Raw genomic sequence first — 19,120 nt, 5'->3', positions numbered from 1 at the left:
AGTGAGAGTTACAGGTGACTATTTACCCGCTTTGGTTTATATTTCGGGAATGCCACATTTTGAACTCTGTTTGACCAAAGGTCAGAACTGAATGAGGTTGAAGTCAGAAAACAAAATCCATGACCATATAGTAGTACATTTTAAGCTGGCCCTCCCCTCCTTCTCAGACTTGGCTTGTACATGTGCAAAATTGTGTACTCGCAAAAATGCATCTGCACTTTGCAGGTGCAAACACATAATAAAACTTTTAGAATTTTGGGGTGCTTTAAATGTTCTGCCATGCCAGGGCAGGATATTAAAAACCACCTATCTGACTTAGAAGCACAAATCCCATTTAAAGTCAATGTTGCTTTTGAAAATCCCATCCTAAATCCCTACCTGCTAAGAACTACTGGAAACTGAACACATGAAAAACGACTAGGGATAGTTGATAACTTTTAAATGAATCATTTTTTCTTTGGAAATGGGAAATCATTGAAATCTAAATTTGCCAAGGGAAAAGGTCCATTTCAGCAGAATTTTCAGTCAGGAAAAATCAAAATCAAAATCTTTTGTTCCAGGTTGACATTAATATCTGCTGAGCCACTACAGTGTCTCATGGGAGTTGTAGTTCTAGGTTCCTCATTCTTCTCTATGAGCCCTGCTTCCTGGCAGGATTACATCTCTCAAGATGCACCATGGTCCTCCCTGTGTCTGAGTTGCTGCAATGCTCTTATCTATCAACATTTTTCAGTTTATTTTTTCCCCTTTTTCATCCTTAGCATTTTTCCTTTTTCTAGCTTGCCACTGAAAAGAGGGAAAAGGAAAAAAAAACAAAAGAACTTATAACGTGAAAACTGACAACTGAAAGATTTTCAGGGGCTTTTTTTTGTTGAAAAAACACACATTCTGAAAATCAACATTTTTTCATAATATATTTTTGAAGAAAGAATTGATGACATTTATTTTTGGACCAATTTATTAATTATTTCACATATTGGAAATTGAGACAGAGCGATTCAGTGACTTGACCAAGGTCGCACAAGAAGTGTGTAGCAGAACAAGGAATAAAACAGAGATATCTTGAGTCCTGGTTCAGTGCTGTAACTACAAGACCAGCCTCCCTCTCTTTCACTAGCCCTAGGCTTGTCTAACTGTGTCTTTCTGCCTCCTCTGTTTTCTTAGGATTGTAGTTTTTCATTTCTTTCATCATTCATTGATAAAGTACAGGTTAGCCGTCACAAAAGCTCCCATTTCATTTTGAATAAAAGGCTTGGCTGGCTTATAACTGAGGATATAGATTGCAGGAATAGAGTGTATCAGCACGTCCTTTCATCTCTCAATGGCCATAATTTGCGTACATAGACTTCACTTGATTGCATCACACTACTAGCTGCAAAGCATGTAACCTACCCACTGCAATTTATCACCGATTTTTGTAATGGGTTCCAATATTGCTGTGAAGCAGATCACTGCTGCTGCTGCTGACTGCCTTAGGATCTCTGACTGAATGTCTTATAGACAAGTAAGGCCACGGGCGTCTCTCGGACTACACGTTATTTCTTGTTATGGAGTATTAACCGGGGATTGACTTAAACACTGCTTTGGCAGACAGTTAGTAACTTACAATAATAGACAGCAAGTTTCCAGCTTTCTGATGAATGAGGCATATGGGTTGTGTTTTAGAGATGCTCTCTGAACAGTAAGTAGGAAGAAATGGAGTGCGGTGAATTCAGCTGTTACTGAAGTTTCAGATCATGGCCTGGATATGTTAAGCAAATCCCTGGGGTCAACACTATTGTGTCAATGGGACTATTGTGTCTCTCCACTAAATGCTAGTTCTGCATTAAGGAAGAAAAGCATAAAGGAAAGAAAAAGTTATAGCTAGGACTGTGAGGCTATTTCAAGACAGGATGAGGCCTAGCCACTCAGATTATTCATTATTGTTACACTTATTTGAGTGTTTGGGTTGAAGGCAGCTGACCAAACATTTAATAGGGCAATAATATAGGGTAGAATGCCCATCTGGACAGTTATGATATGTCTTTATTGTCTTATAACGACAATAAAACTCACACTGCACTGGATCTCAAAGTGTTCCACCAATTTTAATGAACCCCCACACCACCTTTATAAGGTGATTGTTGCACAGGTATTACTGCTCACCTAAAGCATAGAGAGGTTAAGCGACTTGCCCAAAATCACACACAGAAACAGTGACCGAGCAAGAACAGAATCTGAGAGTCCTAACTCCCAGTCCATTGCACTATTGAACAGTATGTTTCAATAATTGTAATAATCACCTAGAAGTCTTCTTGCCAAAGCATCTCATTGCTATTACACTTTCGCTAACCCTGAAAGGTTAAAAAACCACAAGTTAGGCCTGCCAAAAACATGAGGTTGCTTTAATAAATCATGAGATTTTTAAAAAGTAATAAAAAAGTGTTGGGATATTTTTATTTGTCTTCTGTTTTTTCAGCATCAAGGGGTTCACATTGTAACCATGATACCTATAAACTTCCTTTTCTTAAAACTGAAAGCTGAGAGTCTCACAAAAATCACATGGCTCCAGGAGATGGAGCTTTAAGAAAAACACCAATTATTGTGACACTCACGTTAAATTGCAAGAGTTGTCCACAGGTTAAATATAAGAAATAATACTGTAGAAAACCGCCAGACCTGCACAGTTACTCTCCATTAAAGACACAAAGTGACTTCTTTTCCAGCCAACTGGGCATATCCAGTTATTTTAGGATTTTAAAGGAATTTCATACTGAAGGCACTCAATTTGCTCCCAAGGTACGAGAAGACTGAAATTTCATTAGAAGCCTCTGGGGACATAATAAGCAAATATCTGTCTATGTGTGTATAGGGTTTTGCAGCTGCATCCTTTGAAATCCTCTCTGGAAATTGTGCCCCTAATGAGGAAAATTTCTGAACGACAATGAAAACTAGTGAGGTATATATTATGGATGGGCCATGGGGTTTGCTTACAATAAGAGCCAACACAAAGCTTCTCTCTGAACACAAACCAAACCCGCACAGAGCGAGATCTTATGGAGGTGCTAAAAAGCACTGAACTGGGTGATTTTTTTCCTCATCAGTTGAATTTTCACATACTTCCCCCTGGGAGCAGAAACAAAAGTAAAGAGATACAGTGAGAGAGGTCAGTTTTGTAGCATTTCCAGTATGTCTGGAAACAGAAAATGCAGGAAAATTCATGAGAAAACTTGTTCTCCTGAGATTTACATTCCAATTTTGCAGACCCAGGTGATTCAGATAATTTCACAGAGTCTGATTCTGCTGTTTGCCTTCTGGGTCAAAGACAATAGAACTCAATGGGATCTGTGCTCAGCATTCCCCATGTGATTCTAGGCACCTGGCAGGATCACACAGGTCAGACAGCTGAAAGACGCTGAGCAGCTAAACTCCCGTTGACCTCAGCACCTCCTCAGGATTTGGCCCCACAATGTTGGTTGCTTGAGGTTTGCCCATTGCTAGCTCCAGTCACGCAAGTTAGTGATCTTTTTAAAAAAAAAACCAACAACATAAAACCTGTTCTCTGTGTTATGACAGCTGCTACATATAAACCGAATGGGAGACTATACACTGCCAAAGGACAAAAGACACCAATGAGCTGAAAAGCTGCGATTGCGAAAGATTGTGTTTTTTCCCTCCCTTGCTGTATGGATGATAATACAAGAAACTGTTCCACTTAACTGATATCACACTTCATGGGGAAGCATATTGTATCTTTCCTTAATGGAACACAAGGTAAATTACTATGGTGATTGAAAGAATAGGTGAATCAAAATAGCACTGAATCCCTGATTAATGGAGAATGTTTCCTCTAGAGAATCAGGGAAGAATGAGAGATGATAACTGATCAGATTCATCTCAAAATTATGTGGTGCTTCCCTGTCTGTTGTATCCACCTGTTACATCTTGTGTTATATCTAAATTGTAAGCTCTTGGCGGCAGGGACTGTCTTCTTGTTATATGCACAATGTGAATGGGCCCTCGAGACATTAAAGCAATACAGAAAATAATATTAATGAATAACTGATGAATATGTTTCTATCCCAGACTCAGCATGCAAATGAGGCTTAATGTCTGAAAACACAAGTTCCTAATAATACCAAACTGTGATATCAGACATGTTATTGGCACTGTGTTTTGTTCCTTAAAACAAAAAATCCAACAACTCAGCAATAAAAAAGAAAGGAATCTACACAATCCTATGTTGACTCTGGCTTATCAGCTTCCGTGAGGATTTTTTAAAGTGATTTGGAAAGCAAGGAGACACGTTACAACCTCCTCTACTGATCTGGTGTATATTAGAGAGGACGTGGGAAACATAGGAAGTTGTTTTCCTTGAGGGGCCATCTTCTACCACCCAGCAGGTGCTGAAGGCTTGAACACAGGAGAGACAGCACAAGGAAACCAGACTACAGAGCGACTGTGCAAGACTCAAGAATTCTTAGGGTACGTCTACACACGGGCTAGCTTTCCTGAGTGAGCCTGAATCCAGACAGCACGTGTCAAAAGAGCCGTGGTCACAGTGCAGCATGGGCTAGTGAGCCAAGTACTCACCCAGAATCCATGCCCAGTTTGTACAACTCGCACTGTCACCCATACGGCGTGGTCTCCAGTACCATCGTTACCTGTGCTCGCTGGAGTCAGACTAGCTTGCATAGGGGGCAGTTAGCCCTTGCACAGCTCCTATTGGCTCTCCCTGCAGAACCAAAGGAGGGATGTGTGTGTGTGGTGGTGGGGAGGACATGGGTGGGGAAGGAGGGGCACATGAATAGCCGTAGGTATATGAACTACATGGATCCGAAAGCCTTGCAGGGGCTATAGTTACTACTACAGCCCATGGGCCTTTACCTTTTTAAGGCAGCCAGTCCCCTCACTGACGGCGGTGAAACCCTGTCTTGTCATTGGTCCATGAACTGCTTGCCCCATGCAGAAGCCTTCCTATTGGCTCCAGAACAGTTTTCTAGATCCTTCTATCCCCACCCCTGACTAAAAGCATGCTGGGAAATGGAGTCAGAGGACTCTGGCAGCCATCATAGTTGTAGTCATTTTGGAAGGGCCCCCTAGAAGCTCAGACTGGTGCTGGAGCTGGCAGATGCCAAGCTGGGGTTACAAATAAAAAGTACTCCTGGGCTCACAAAACCTCTGTGCTGGGTTGGTATCGCTGCTGTGATTGCATAAAGTACTGTAATGTTGTTATCATACTGAAGGGTGTTGGTAGCTACTAGCAAGTGTGACTTGATCGATGGGCAATCACGGACCCGTTGAAACTGATTGGTGTGCAGGCCATCCTTCGTTCTGGCTAAATGGAATAAGCAATTAAACTCCTCTATGGAGTAAGATAGCTGAAACATTAGACGCCACTACCCAAAGTTCTGGCCACAAGGAAGGCTCTGTGCAAAAAATGAACTCAGGAAGAATAAAAGGGTGGCTGAAAGCCCAGCCACCCCTGGCCTTTGTTTTCTGCACTGTGTCTCCCTGACTGTGACCTCTAACCTGAGAAGATCCCATGCAGGGTGAGCTGCACTGTTTTAGAGCTACCTAGCTGTGACAGACATATATTCTGATTTTCATTAGAAGCGAGGGCCAAATTCAGCTTTGGTATAAATCGGATCAAACCCTACTGACTTCAATGGGAATGTATTGATCCCCAGACTGGAACTTGACCCACAAGTTCCAGGGGCAGGAGGTCATGATAGTGCTTTGGGGTTCATGACAATGCTGACATTTTTGAGGTTGTTAAATTTTGGGTTTCACAAAAGTTTTTCCCAGTTTGATGAAACTTTGTTTTCCAGATTTGACTATAACAGCCATGAGATTATTATAAAAGCCTCATAACACTTAGTCCCAAGTGGCATTAGAAAGGAAAGTGACATATGAGGCAGCATATGGCAAATGTGTATTTAGAAGCACAGAAAACAGACAAAACTCATTTGGGGTCAAGAACTAATCAGGCAATGTACATTTTAGGTTCTGTGTTGATGCCGCTGAGGAAGAACATTATATTGAAAACTATATTTATAAACACAATAAAATCCAACGGTGTACAAAAGGCTGGACGAAAATGAAAAGAAGGGGGTAGGGAAAGCGTCTAGTTTGTGACACATCATCTTCCACCCAAAAGCAAAGTCAGAGGATTTCATATAAATTCTTTATGTAAAGGACTGTCTATGGTTTATGTGTAGTCAAGTTCATAATCAACATTTTCATGGAGGAAAAGAAAGTGCTTATTTTATGGTTTATTCTTCCTGATTCATTACCTTCAATATTTGGCACAGATTCACAAAATACCAGTTTAGACACTGAATAAATTGTTTTATTGGAGAAGAATTGTTTTATTGGGCGTTAAGTAGCAAGATCACTTTTACACATAATATTATGAAGTTCTTGTGGCCCATAAGGAATCGGTGGACTCCGTTGTTGACCATGCAGTGTTCCAGAAAAAGCAGGTAATCTTCAAAGAACACAAGATGAATAATATTGATAATATTGTCATGGCTTTGGGTTGTGGTATAAAAACAAACAATCGAACCCTGGGAAAATGGTTTCATCTTTATAATATTTCTCCAGTGTGTATACATTTTCTCAATCCCATTGCATCTACTTGGGTATCACGTGTCACTCTGCACATGCATATGTAACTTTCTGTCATTCCAGGAAGCAGAATATAATAGACCTGACTGTGATCTCGTATTCTCCAGTGTAAATCAGGATTAACCCAAATGAAGTCAGTGAAGTTATACCAATGTAAATCTGGGGTGAGCAAAATCAAAGTCAACCCATAATCTTTCATTGAGTCTGGTAGCCATTGCTTCAGTTCCAGAATTGGGTCCAAGACTTGAGCATGAGTTAGATTGACAACATGTGTGAATTACCTCTGCAGCTAGGTCCATATGGTGATTCTTCTTTGTCTTCTGATGCATGTTGCTATCATGCCACCAGAGAAACATGCCAGATGGCTCAATTTGTTGTTCAGAATTCCTTCTCTCCTTTCTGCACTACATGTTAATCTGTCTTCCAGCAGATTTTTAAAACACATTTTATATAGCCTCTAGCACATCATAGTACATTTTTAAGCTTCATTATCTCTCTTGTTTGACATCAGCCAGGATTTGATCAAATATTCAGAAAATCTGCCCTCTAATTGAGTTGTGGTGATGTACCCAGTTTGCATTAACTGGATGAAATAATTAAGTTAGAGATGGTGACATTTCTCCATTTTTTCCCGTGTTTTATGGACATTCATCACTTTTTCATTCAATAACGGATTGCCAGATTGCTCAGTAGCGTGCGGACATTCTAAGCCCCTCACCCAGGATAGTATATGTTTAACTGTAAGCACATCATTCATTTCACTGAAGGCTATTGGACTATGCACAGGCTTAAATATAAGCAAGTGCTTGAGTGCTTTGCTGGATCAGGGACTAAGTGTAAGGTCCCAAATCCTGCCAAGATGCTAGAGCCTACAGATGCCCAGCCCCATTCATACCAGCTCCTAGATTTAGGACATCTTCTGTCATATGAATGGCTGGTAAAACAGTGAGAATATTTGAGGCAATGATGAAAGTCCCTGGGCAGGCATCACCCCCATCTAAAGACTTCAGGAAAGACAGTTTATGAACTTCATAAAGATCTAGGCACAATGGGAGTTTCCTTGAGTAATGACCTGAGGACCTGGCCAAATGATTTCTGAGCAGAGAGGTCATCATGAGCTCAGGAGTTGGGTACCTGATGGTCCCCCTATGTCAGAATGCGCAACCAAGTTGCATTCAGCCCAGGGTCTCAAAATTTCTGCATTTATCCATGGGGAAATCTATTCATGGACAAGTTGCTGATAACATTCCATCTCTAGCGGTAGAGTTCAAGACTTCAGGGTTTATTTCCTTTTTTCTAAAGACGCCAGGTGGTTGGCAAAGAAATGTTCTCAGTTAATTAGCAGAAAACTGAGCAGAAGGCTGTCTGTGGATGATCAGTAGTACAATGGGGCTTTCTGTTGAAGATAGCCAAGCTAATGAAGTCACAAGATGGGCTCCTGCAAAGCTCTGTCTTGATGAATGAAGATGAGCCAAGTCAGTGAGAAAATTCTGGCACCACTTCCAGACAGTCACAGAGACCTTGAACATTCCTCTGTGTATGGCTTATATGAGCATCGAAGGACTAGATCTTTATCCGTCAGTGTCAGTGAATGTTAAAGCTATTTACTTTGTATATTTTGACACATGGTGTTGACAATGTGTTTTATGGGCTATAAAGCTCTAGCTGTTTGAATCTCAACATCTACTGACATTACATAATTATGGGAGGGTCAGACAATAATGTCCCACAACTGTGAACATTTAAACTGATATAAATAAATAAATAAATAAATAAATAGAAATAAACAGATATTATCCATCAAAATTATTTAACTCCCCCCATCCCAAATTCTGCCAGTGCAAGTTATATAGGCAACCCGTGTCTTGGTTCATGGAGACAAATAAGACCCTCTCGGTTTGGCTCAGCCTGTATATTTCTGGCTTACCAAGGTCTACTGTCTGCAGAATGGTGATTTAGTTACTAACATCTATCCAGTACCCATTAAGGAGCATGGCTCTGTTCTGTGTGTGTGAAATTCACTCCCATGCAAAGCCTTATGCAAAGATGGTGTCCTACATTAGCAGCTTAAATGGTGCTTACGGCCCTGTGTGAATGCATTCTGCTCTCTCAGCCTGAGACCAATCTCTCACAATACCAATAGAATATGGAATTATATACTTATTACTGGGGTTAGGGGGCACTAGTGGGTTAATGCATTAGTATTTCATACCTCAAACCCTGGTTTAAGCCACACAAGTGGAAGCAGTTTGCTGTCAGGCTATTCTCTAATCATATATATCACAAAACTACCAGATGATCTCACGGAGCTGATAGGCTGTGTTCAGAATTGAAGAGTGCCTGGGGGCAGGGTTTCAATGTAAAACTAAGGTGCTTTGGATAAGCTGGGTTGGTGGGGATAGCAGCATACATGTTACACCCTACACCTTGCTCCAACCAATGATATGCAGCCCTGAATTCAAAGAGTAATTAATTTATTGACTCATTTAAAAGATACAAAAGAAATAGACTCATTCCTGGGGCTTCTGGTATGAGAAGCACAAATGCTAGAGGATTATCAGGAGTTATTAAAATGCATTTGGCTTTACTGTCTGCCCAGGAGATCAGTCAAATTAAAAGAGAAAATCTCCAGTTTTAACAGAATTGAAGACTCAGTTAAAAAGTCACGAAAACCTTAGAAACTGTGTATGGCATCTATGAGTGTAATAAACAGCCACAAGCTAATAAATGCAGTCACCAATATGCTCTTCTCTTGCAATTCACTGATGATTCAGACCTTCCCAGTGACACAGGGTACTGCTTTGATCCGCATTAACTGTACAGGATGTTAGAAGACATTTTTAGGTCTTTTACTCAGGGTAGCTCCACTTGAAGACATCAAAGGTTCAGAATACCTGCTGTGCATTCAATGGGAGATGCAGATGCTCAGCCTAACTCAGGATGTCTCATTTTTGCAGTAGCTGTAAACTACTCAGTTTCTGGCTCAGATCTCTGTAGGCTCTGAGATCCCATGAAATTCTTTATCACTTTACTCTCTGTGCAATCAACCATGTCAAGATCCCCTTTCTGCCAATCCTGTGCAAATTCTCTCTCTACGTCTGCAGTGATCTCCCTCTCTGTCCATTCTTTAATGTGGTCCCTTCCCTCTGTAGCTCCTGGCTGCAAGATCCTCTTTTGGCGTCTTTCAGATCTACCTCTAATTTTGAATTAAAATGACAACCAAATGACAAGCATGCAGAGCCCTATGCTCCACTTTACTGTTATCACAGAACAAATTATCCATGAACTTTAGACTGGGGAATTCAGCATCTCTCAGCTATGAGAAGAAATCATCATTTCATTTTAAAACATTCTTTGCATTCACCCAGGCTCAGCTACTGTGGGTGGAAAGAAAAATTCAGGGAAATCAAAGGGCTGAATCTTAAGCACAATAATAAAATTGCCGAGGCAAGGAAACCACACAGTTAACAGGCTGAAAACTTGAGCAGACAACGCAGAAAAACAAAAAGCTATAAGAAGAAAGATGGGAAATCCAGTTCTTCATGAATATGTAATTCACACTCAACAAATTCCCAGCGATCTCTTTTTAAAAAGAAAGAAAGAAAGAAAGGATTAGCTGAGATTGCAATTCTCGCTGTTGGATGTGGACCTTGCCACTATTACCCACGGGTTTATCTCAAGATGAGACTATTGCACTGCATTCTTCACGGGTCTATACCTTAAAAACATCCAGATCCTGTAGCTGGTGCAGAATGCAACAGCTTGCAGACTGAACAGGGCAGCTTGTTGGGCGCTTATGATATCAGTGCTCTGGGACCTGCCCTGGCTACCCATTGGTGGAGTTAAAGGAGTTTCTGTAGGAGATGACTGGCTAGCTGAATTCCTGCTTTCATGTTGCTGGGATTTTACTGTATTAACAATGTTAGTGTGCCCAGAGTCTTCAGAAGGCATCTTTTTAAATGATTTCAAATCTAAATAAATATAAATAAAGATTATTGTGCTAATGAAAGATGCTGGAGTGACAGACCGAGAAACAGGCATGAGCAGAGCTCGCTTCCCCCAAACCCTGTGAAGAGAGAGACTCCACGCATGTACTTCAGACATTTGCTGGCATAGTAATGTTGATTAGGGATGTGATTTTTAACCTTTTTAGACTGGTTAAAGCCTGTAGGAGGATAGGGAACCACGGAAGATTTTGTTACGGCCTAGCTTAGGCAGTTTCGCTTTCTCAGCGCCCGGTCATTGTAGGACAGGGCATGCCAGTTCCAACCTGCCATAACCGGCTGGAACCGCTGCATGGAAAGCCCCTCGGCTGTTAGCCAAGGGGGCAGCCCCGAGGGTGGAAAGTCCCTATTGCATTATGTATGAGCTGGCTTGCTGCTGTTTATATAAATATGAGCATGCTTTGTGTTTGTTTTTGGACTCCGTACCAGGCCGAGCTCCGGGGCGCTGGGTTCCCCGCCTCCGTGACAGCAACGCCTGGAGTCCCCGTTGTGGGTGTGTCACTTTACCTTCATTAAAGCCAATAACTCACAGTGTGTGTGGGCCTTGTTCTTGCAGAGCACCTTGGGAGGGCCTACGGCCCCCATAGAACCTAACAAAGCCCTAGAACTAGATGTTGTTAAACTGGCAAAGAAGTGCTTTTGTTGGGAGAGCTTAATTTTGTTTGGAGAACTGGTATAAGCTGCATCTACACTATTATAGTTATACCGGCAAATCTTTTCAAGTGCTGAGTAGGTCTTAGTGCTTGTCCTCTTTGCTGAGGCTGCCAATACAGCTAACAATTATCATTTATGAACTGTACTGGGAATATTAAATGGATTCAGCACTCAGCAAACATGAGATGGTAGCCCCTCTTGATTGCTAGTCACCAGAGGTAGATTTGAGCCAGTGGCCTGGAGGTGAAAGGCTTAGCATTGCGTTCACGCTCCCTGAGCCATCCAGTCTCCCCAGCTGCCATCCGCTTTGAAACACATATGCTCATGTCACCGTTTTTCTGCTAGCAGCAGGATCCATGAGATGGGGATTTGAAATTTTCTTCTTCCACACCACTCTGTGTAACAATGTTTGCAACCACCATAGTTTCAGATAAATATACAATTAATATATCAATTAATACATAGCAGAAAATCTGTAAACACCAGGTGAGGTGGTTTGATATTGGAGCATGACCTGATATGTTCAATAAATTCTTCAGCCTCAGAACTGGATGTTCATTAATGTCCCACATTTTACTCAGCTTGTAATCCTGGGTAGGGAAATCTGGGACCATCCAATGATCAAAGAACATTTGAAATGACAGTCTGAGGACACAAAGGATAGCAGCACCTGTCGTGTCGGACTAGCTTGCAAAAAAAAAAAAAAAAAAAAAAAAACAGGCAGAATGAAAGTGCAAACAAGTGCAGCAAGTTATTAATAAAATCTTCTTAAAAACACAAGGAGTAAATCAAGATGCACTTTACCAGAGGCTTTGTGATTTGTTACAGGGGCATTCTTCATCTGGTGCTGTTAGGTATTTTTTCCATTGCTCTTTCATAGTGACGGCTCGCTACATTTTGCTGCTTCATACTGAGTCAAGTAATAATTACCGGTAATTAGTTATGAGAGGGTCTTCTAATTAAGAGTAGACTCTCCATTGTGATGACTCTTTCAATGGCATTAACTGGGGTTAGCACCAGCAACACAAGTGGAAGGCCATATTGCCATTTCTTTCCATTTTACATACATTTACTTACACCAGTGACTCCAGACCAAGGGTCCTGCTCTATGACGCCCCTACTTCCACTGAAGAGAGTGCAGCGCACACCTCCTTCCAGGCTCGGGCCCCATGTTAGTGCTATCAGTCTCCCTGAGTAATTCTGTTCAGGTGGCTTTTGAAGATTAGACTGTAAGCTCTTTGAGGTAGGGACCATCTTTTTGTTATATATATGTACAGCACCTAGCAATATGGGGCCCTGATCACTGACTGGGGCCTCTGGGAACTAGAGTCCCAGTAGGCCGGCTTGTAATCTGGAAACACTCTAGTGGGCCTGATTCTGATGTCACACTGGTGTAAATCGTCACTCCATTGTTGTCAATGGCATTACACTGGTGTAAAACCAGTGTCTATGAGACCAGGATAAGACCCATTGCTATAAGCAGGACTGCTTATAGGAGTACGGGTTACTCGTAGATCATGATCATCTAGTCTGACCTCCTGCACATCACAGGCCACAGAACCTCTCCCACCCAGCCCTGTAATAAGCCCCTAACCTCTGGCTGAGTTACCGAAGTCCTCAAATCTTGATTTAAAGACTTCAAGTTACAGAGAACCCACTGTTTATTCTAGTTCAAACCAGCAAGTGACCCATGCCCCATGCTGCAGAGGAAGGGAATCCTGTTCCCCTTCCCAGGGTCTCATGTACATAAGGGCTGCAAAATGCAGCCTGAAGGGGCTACTTAGGAGAGACTGGGCAGAGGATGCAGTGAAGACTAGCACAGGCTTGCAGGGCTGAGGCAAGTGTAGGATGAAATCAGAGCAAAGATGCTGACTAGCGAGTTCCAAACTTCCAGTCACAAAAGGGATGCTAGGTACCCGCAGAGTCAAAAAGCCAGCTCCTCAGCTGGTGTGAATTGCCATTGCTTTGTTAACTTCAGTGGAGCTATACCATCTAATCATCTCTTCAGCCCATCAGTTTCATCCTTTCACAGCTCCCTTAAAATACAGAAAAAGGCCAGTCAATTAGTCATCCACTATTGGTTGGAGAGATGGCTTATATTAGAGATAGTGTAAATCTGACCAAGTGTAACCTGAGTCACTATGAAGGACATGACTCGTGGACCACTCTAGCAGAAGGAAATGGTTCCTTGTTATACATATGCAACAGGACACACCTGAGATTGGCATTAGAGGTACAAATGCCAGAAGTGCCCCAGGAATGTTATTTATGGTATCCCATTGTACTGTTTGCTCCTGCCCAGCAGAAATATATACAGATATACAATTATTGGTCTGTTTAAATGTAATTACCTAGTAATAATTGGCACTGATCAGAGACAAATACTGCATCACCAGCAGTGGATGCTGTAGTGTTTTAATTCTTTCATGCTGTCATCCTTGCATTTTAAGAGTCAATGAGTTAGCTGCTGTGTTAAATCTTACAAGTAACCAGCACCACTCTCATAGTACAATGGAGAGCAGGAGGCATAAATAAATAAAGTCACCATATTAGGGCTAATAAAAGGTGTCCCACCATGGCAGTCTTGTCTGGTGTCATTTGGCATGGCATGTCCTGTGTGCAATCTGTAAACATGCCAGACCAGGCCTTCCTGGCTCCTTAAGGCAGCAATTCTGCACAGAAAAGATACAAGGATGCCTGCCTGTCTCTGGTTGAATAGGCTAAACATTTATTGGGTCATGCAAAAAAGAGTGGGATTTTCAAAGCCAGTTCAGTTTAATACGAATGGGATGTGGAATTCCCATCAGTCGCTTTGCAAACCTTGACCTAAAATCCCAATAAATACAGGCAGCTTTTGTGTAAGTTGAGATCTGATGATCCAGGCTTAAAGTAAAGCAAAAAGTGTCACTTTTCCACTAGTCTGTCTGTTTTTCCTACTGACATGTGATTTATGTTGATGATTTGCCTGAAGGGCTGTTCGAATATCAGTTCTCATATTCCAAACAGGCTTCCTAAACAAGAGCTAGAGAAATCCTGCCTTGTTTATTCCAGAGATGTGGGGGGGAGGGGGGCGAGGGGGCTATTTGGGTGTGTGTGTCACAATCTTACCTCTGGTGGAACGTATCACCCTATGAAATGTGCTGAACAAAGATAACCGGGTCTAAAATATCCTTGGGAATTTATAATGCAAAGTAACCAATCTTGATATTGACACTGAAAAATATCAAGTGGTTTTAAGGCACTGAATGATGAGGCTGTTTGTCATATGCCGTCTCCAGAGAATTTACTATAGAAAGCAAGGTTTGGGGTATTTATTTGTTTATTTTTATAATCACAGATCAAATACAAAAAAGCAGTGAGAAAATGTAATCATACCTAACTATCTACCCTTCGCACCAACTGGTGTTCTTTTCCTTTATCCCTTTTAATTTTGTTGGTGGTAATTATCAAAATGAGCAAACAGAATGGGATGTGATTTACAGGATCTTATGCAAATTCACAGAAAAATCTTCACAAAAAGCTAAGTGACATAAATGAAAGTTCCGCCAGTGGCTATTGTTGCAGTGGTGCATGTAACTTGCATGAGACGTTCGGAAGCTCCTGTGTCTTATCCATAGTTATGGGATCCGTTCGGATGCAGAAACACTCATAATGTAAAAAAAAACAGGAGTACTTGTGGCACCTTAAAGACCACACAATTACCATGTGTGCACACACAGTTGGGATAATTCAATATGCAAATGACCAATATGATTTGTCATTTGTTGGCACAATTACCTGACCCGTGCACATGACCGCGGTATGTGGGCATGCAAAATAAGCATGCTAATGCACACATAAGCTTCTGAAAATCTGGCTCTACATGTGAAGATTTTCTTAGGTGCTTACTGCATAATGACTAAATAGCACTGTACTAAAATTTGCACAGACAAAATGCCCATTGAATACAGTGGAAGTTTTGCCTGAGTACAGAGATCAGGATCAGTCCTTGTCCCAATGGGTGCTTTTGAAAATCCCATCTCTAGTGTCTAAGTGGCTTGGGAACACAAGTCCCATTGATTTCAATAGGACTTGTGCTTCTAGGCCCTTTTGAAAATCCTACCCTATGCAATTAACTCTTGAAGTGTAACCTGTCAATGGAAGACTTGGAAACGTTTCTGAGCGAGATGCTTAGCCTACGGGAAGACACCTTTGGACCAGTCCAGTGGCACAAGGAAGACTTGAAGCCATTCTATCACAGGGGAATCCCACAGCAACGTATAGCTGTGTCCACATGGGATGTTACTGCAAGGCAGGCTGGTGCACTCTAGATTCACACCCTGGCTTGGTGCACTGTAAGATGCCATATAGGCAAGTCCATAAGAGCCCATGATGACAGAACAAGGAGTTAATGGTCTCAAGTTGCAGTGGGGAGGTTAAGGTTGGATATTAGGAAAAACTTTTTCACTTAGAGAGTGGTGAAGCACTGGAATGGGTTACCTAGGGAGGTGCCTTCCAACCCTGATATTCTATGAAGAGCTCCACAGTTGGGAGCAGTGGAGAAAGGCAAATACAACACAGTTGAGGAGGGAGTCCTCTATTTGGAAACAATTTTCCCATCAGCACAATGCATTTTTGTTTCTGTCTCTCCCCTTTGCTCTTTCCTGCCAGACATTTGCATGACAGTAAGATCTTTGGACTAGATTTTCAAAAGAGCTTAATGCCCATCTAGGTACCTAAATGACGTTACCAGTTTTTTCAGAAGATCCATGGGTGCTGCTGAGCTCTGAGATCTTTTGAACATCTGGACATTTGTTTCTTGAGGATTCCTGTGGTTTATATGCCAGAGGAAGGCAAGGAAGGGTCACATTTTCAAAAGGGCTCATCTTCTCACTGAATTTATCAACAGGAACTGCTAGGTGCTAAGCCCATTTGAAAATTGGTCCAGTTGATTTAGGAGCTGAGTGCCTTTGAAAAAGCCAGTCTCCACTGATGGCACTAAGAATATCTGAAAATCTGGTCCATAGTGACAACACAATGCAATGACAGCATCACTGGTCTCTGAGGGAAGGGATTCCCCATAGACAAAAGATTATGACGCCAGGTGAGGAGCAGAAGATGGACTCTTGATCCTCTATTCATTCAGGAACACTCATTATTAACAACTCTGCTGAGATAAATGCAAAAACCATGTGCCATGATAAAATTTCCAGCTCCTTTTTAAACACTTTCTAAATGTCTAGGGCCAAAGGTGAATGCATAGGATCTGCAAAGATGACTAGCCCCGTCTCTCTCTTTGCTGCTGGATTCACCATCCACAGATGTCCATCCCCATCACTTTGCCTTCCTGCATCTATTCTTCGCAACATGGCCAGCCTCCTTGTTCTTCAGTCTTCCAGATGTTATTCTTTTCGGTCAGTGCTTAAAAGGAGATGAGTTTTCATAATTAATCCCACCAGGCGATTACTATTGTCCTGAGGGAAATTAAATTAATTACACATATCTCATGCTAGTGTATGGAAAGGTAAGCAAAACTGTCCAGCTCTCACTCTGATTTTTGTAGGCATTAAAGTTTAGAGATTGATCAAAAATGGATCTGAGCCACTAATGTAATTTAGTATATGCTTAACTTTAAGCAGGTGTTTAGTCTCATTATAGTAACAATGGAACACAACATTCTAAATCCCCATGAACTATGGAAAAGTTCAGATTCAGACATGGGCCTGCTCATGTGCTTAAAAGTAAGAAAACACTTAAATGTTTTGCTTGATCAGGTCTAAGTTCAGATCTGAATCCAAATTTACCAAAGTTCAATGGGGTTTGGATCTGATGTTCAGTTTTGAATTCATGTTATAGAGATGGACCTGAGCCACTAGAGTTCAGATCTTGATCCAGATTTGCACTTCCACAAAGTTCAAGTGAGTTCCAGTTTGTGCCCATACCTAATTTGCCTGGCTAACTCAGTTGGTAGAGCATCAGACTTTTAATCTGAGGGTCCAGGGTTCATGTCCCTGGTCAGGCACAGAGAATCCTTCCTCCTGTGGGAGCTCCAAAGAACATCAAAAGGCACATCCTCCTTCATGTTACACTTCTTGTGGGGGGAGGGATAGCTCAGTGGTTTGAGCATTGGCTTGCTAAACTCAGTGAGTTCAATTTTTGAGGGGGCCATTTAGGGAACTGGGGTAAAAACCTGTCTGGGGATTGGTCCTGCTTTGAGCAGGGGGTTGGACTAGGTGACCTCCTGAGGTCTCTTCCAACCCTGATATTCTATGATTCTAATACTGACTCCTGGGCCTAGAGTTTTTCAGGTACCAGTTCTTAGCAAAATGAGTCAGATGTTTCATTGCAAACCTAGCTCTAGTTTCTTTTTATTTTCACTGGAAATGCTAAAATGGGGTTCTCTTAATCCCAATGAAAATGCCCTGCACAAAGTCTGTTTACTCAGTGAGATGGTAGCTGGTGGATTATTTAATTTTTGTGCATTGGGAATTAGAGAGGAGTAATGCTTTAGGCAGCAGCTAGCTCTGTAAAGCAGTGGAAGTTAAAGAAAGCCACACTTATGCTAATATTGCTATTCCACTGCAAAGAAGAAAGGTTAGCATGAGTGATCTCTCTCCAGTGCCTTATTAACTGCCTGCTTTCACTTATAACATTTGAGCTGCTGCAGATTGGAAGTGATGTATTTTCACTCCTTGCAAACAGCTGTTCTGGAGTTTTAATTATGTGCACCATATAAAAAGAATCCCAAATCAAAACACTTGGGGGGGGGATTATTTTTCTCCCCCTTTAAAAAAACCACAATTTGTGTTTAGATTTATCTCTATAAACAGGATATTAGAGAAGCAAATGTGATAACACTTACTTTAATGAGTGTTTCATGGTTAATCCATTTTAGCATTTGGATGCTCTCAGCTGGCTTCTGCAGTAATTACATTTCCATTATCTTTAATTCATAACTTGATCTTTCATTACAAGCAATTTCTTCCTTTCCCTTTTTTGTGCTTGTATTTGCCTTTGATGCACAGTGCTATGGGATGTTCTAATTCTGGGTCTAGTATCAACAGCGTTCTGACTGGGTTTTTTGAGAGTGAAAGAAAAATGCAGACAATTTGCGCCATGAAACCTCTGAAGGATGATGCCATCACCTTGAAGGACTCCAGCAAGACTTTCCCCTCACAGTCTGTGAATCTTTCATTCAATATACATTAATTTGCTGATGCAGAAAAAAAATCACATCCAGGTTTCCTTGTAACAGCTTTGGAGGTCAATTTTCTGGCTTGTTCGTTAGGAAATGAGGAACATTTTGGATCATACTATGGGCTCAGTTATGAAGACCTAATTATCTCTACACCGGTCAATAAAAAAAAATCCAGGCTTTCTCCAATGCTGCTAAGCAAGTGGTATCTTTTTGTGTAACTCTCAAAGTTCTGGGAAAAAGGTGATTGGTGAGGAAGTGATTTTATTTTGTTTTGGAACATTCCACTGTGATACAGTACTAGAGTTTTCCCTCTCTTTATATTGCGATGTGTGTTTGGTAAGTCTTGAGTCATGATTTCAGAATAAAACAGAGTTGTTCAAAGGGAATGTAAGGACTTTAGGAACATTTAACTTGCTGTGGAAACCTTGATTAGCTAATATACGGACATGGGATCGGGTCACAACATTCAGATCTGGATTTCCAACTGTTTTCCACAGTATGTGAGAATTCCCTGAAGTCCCTGCTTTCCCTTTGAGGAACGCTGACTTATTCTCAAATCTTGGTGCAAGACTTTGGGTGAGAGCTCATAATTTCAAAAACTATATTTTGTGTGTGAGAGAGTGTGTCTGTGTATGCTTGGGCAAGGCAAAAGAAAACCAGGAAACAAAGATAGGAG

Source organism: Mauremys reevesii, linkage group 13 (genome assembly GCF_016161935.1).
Source record: "Mauremys reevesii isolate NIE-2019 linkage group 13, ASM1616193v1, whole genome shotgun sequence".
Lineage (NCBI taxonomy): Eukaryota > Metazoa > Chordata > Testudines > Geoemydidae > Mauremys > Mauremys reevesii.
The sequence above is the reverse complement of the archived record's forward strand: the minus strand, read 5'-3'. Positions refer to the sequence as shown.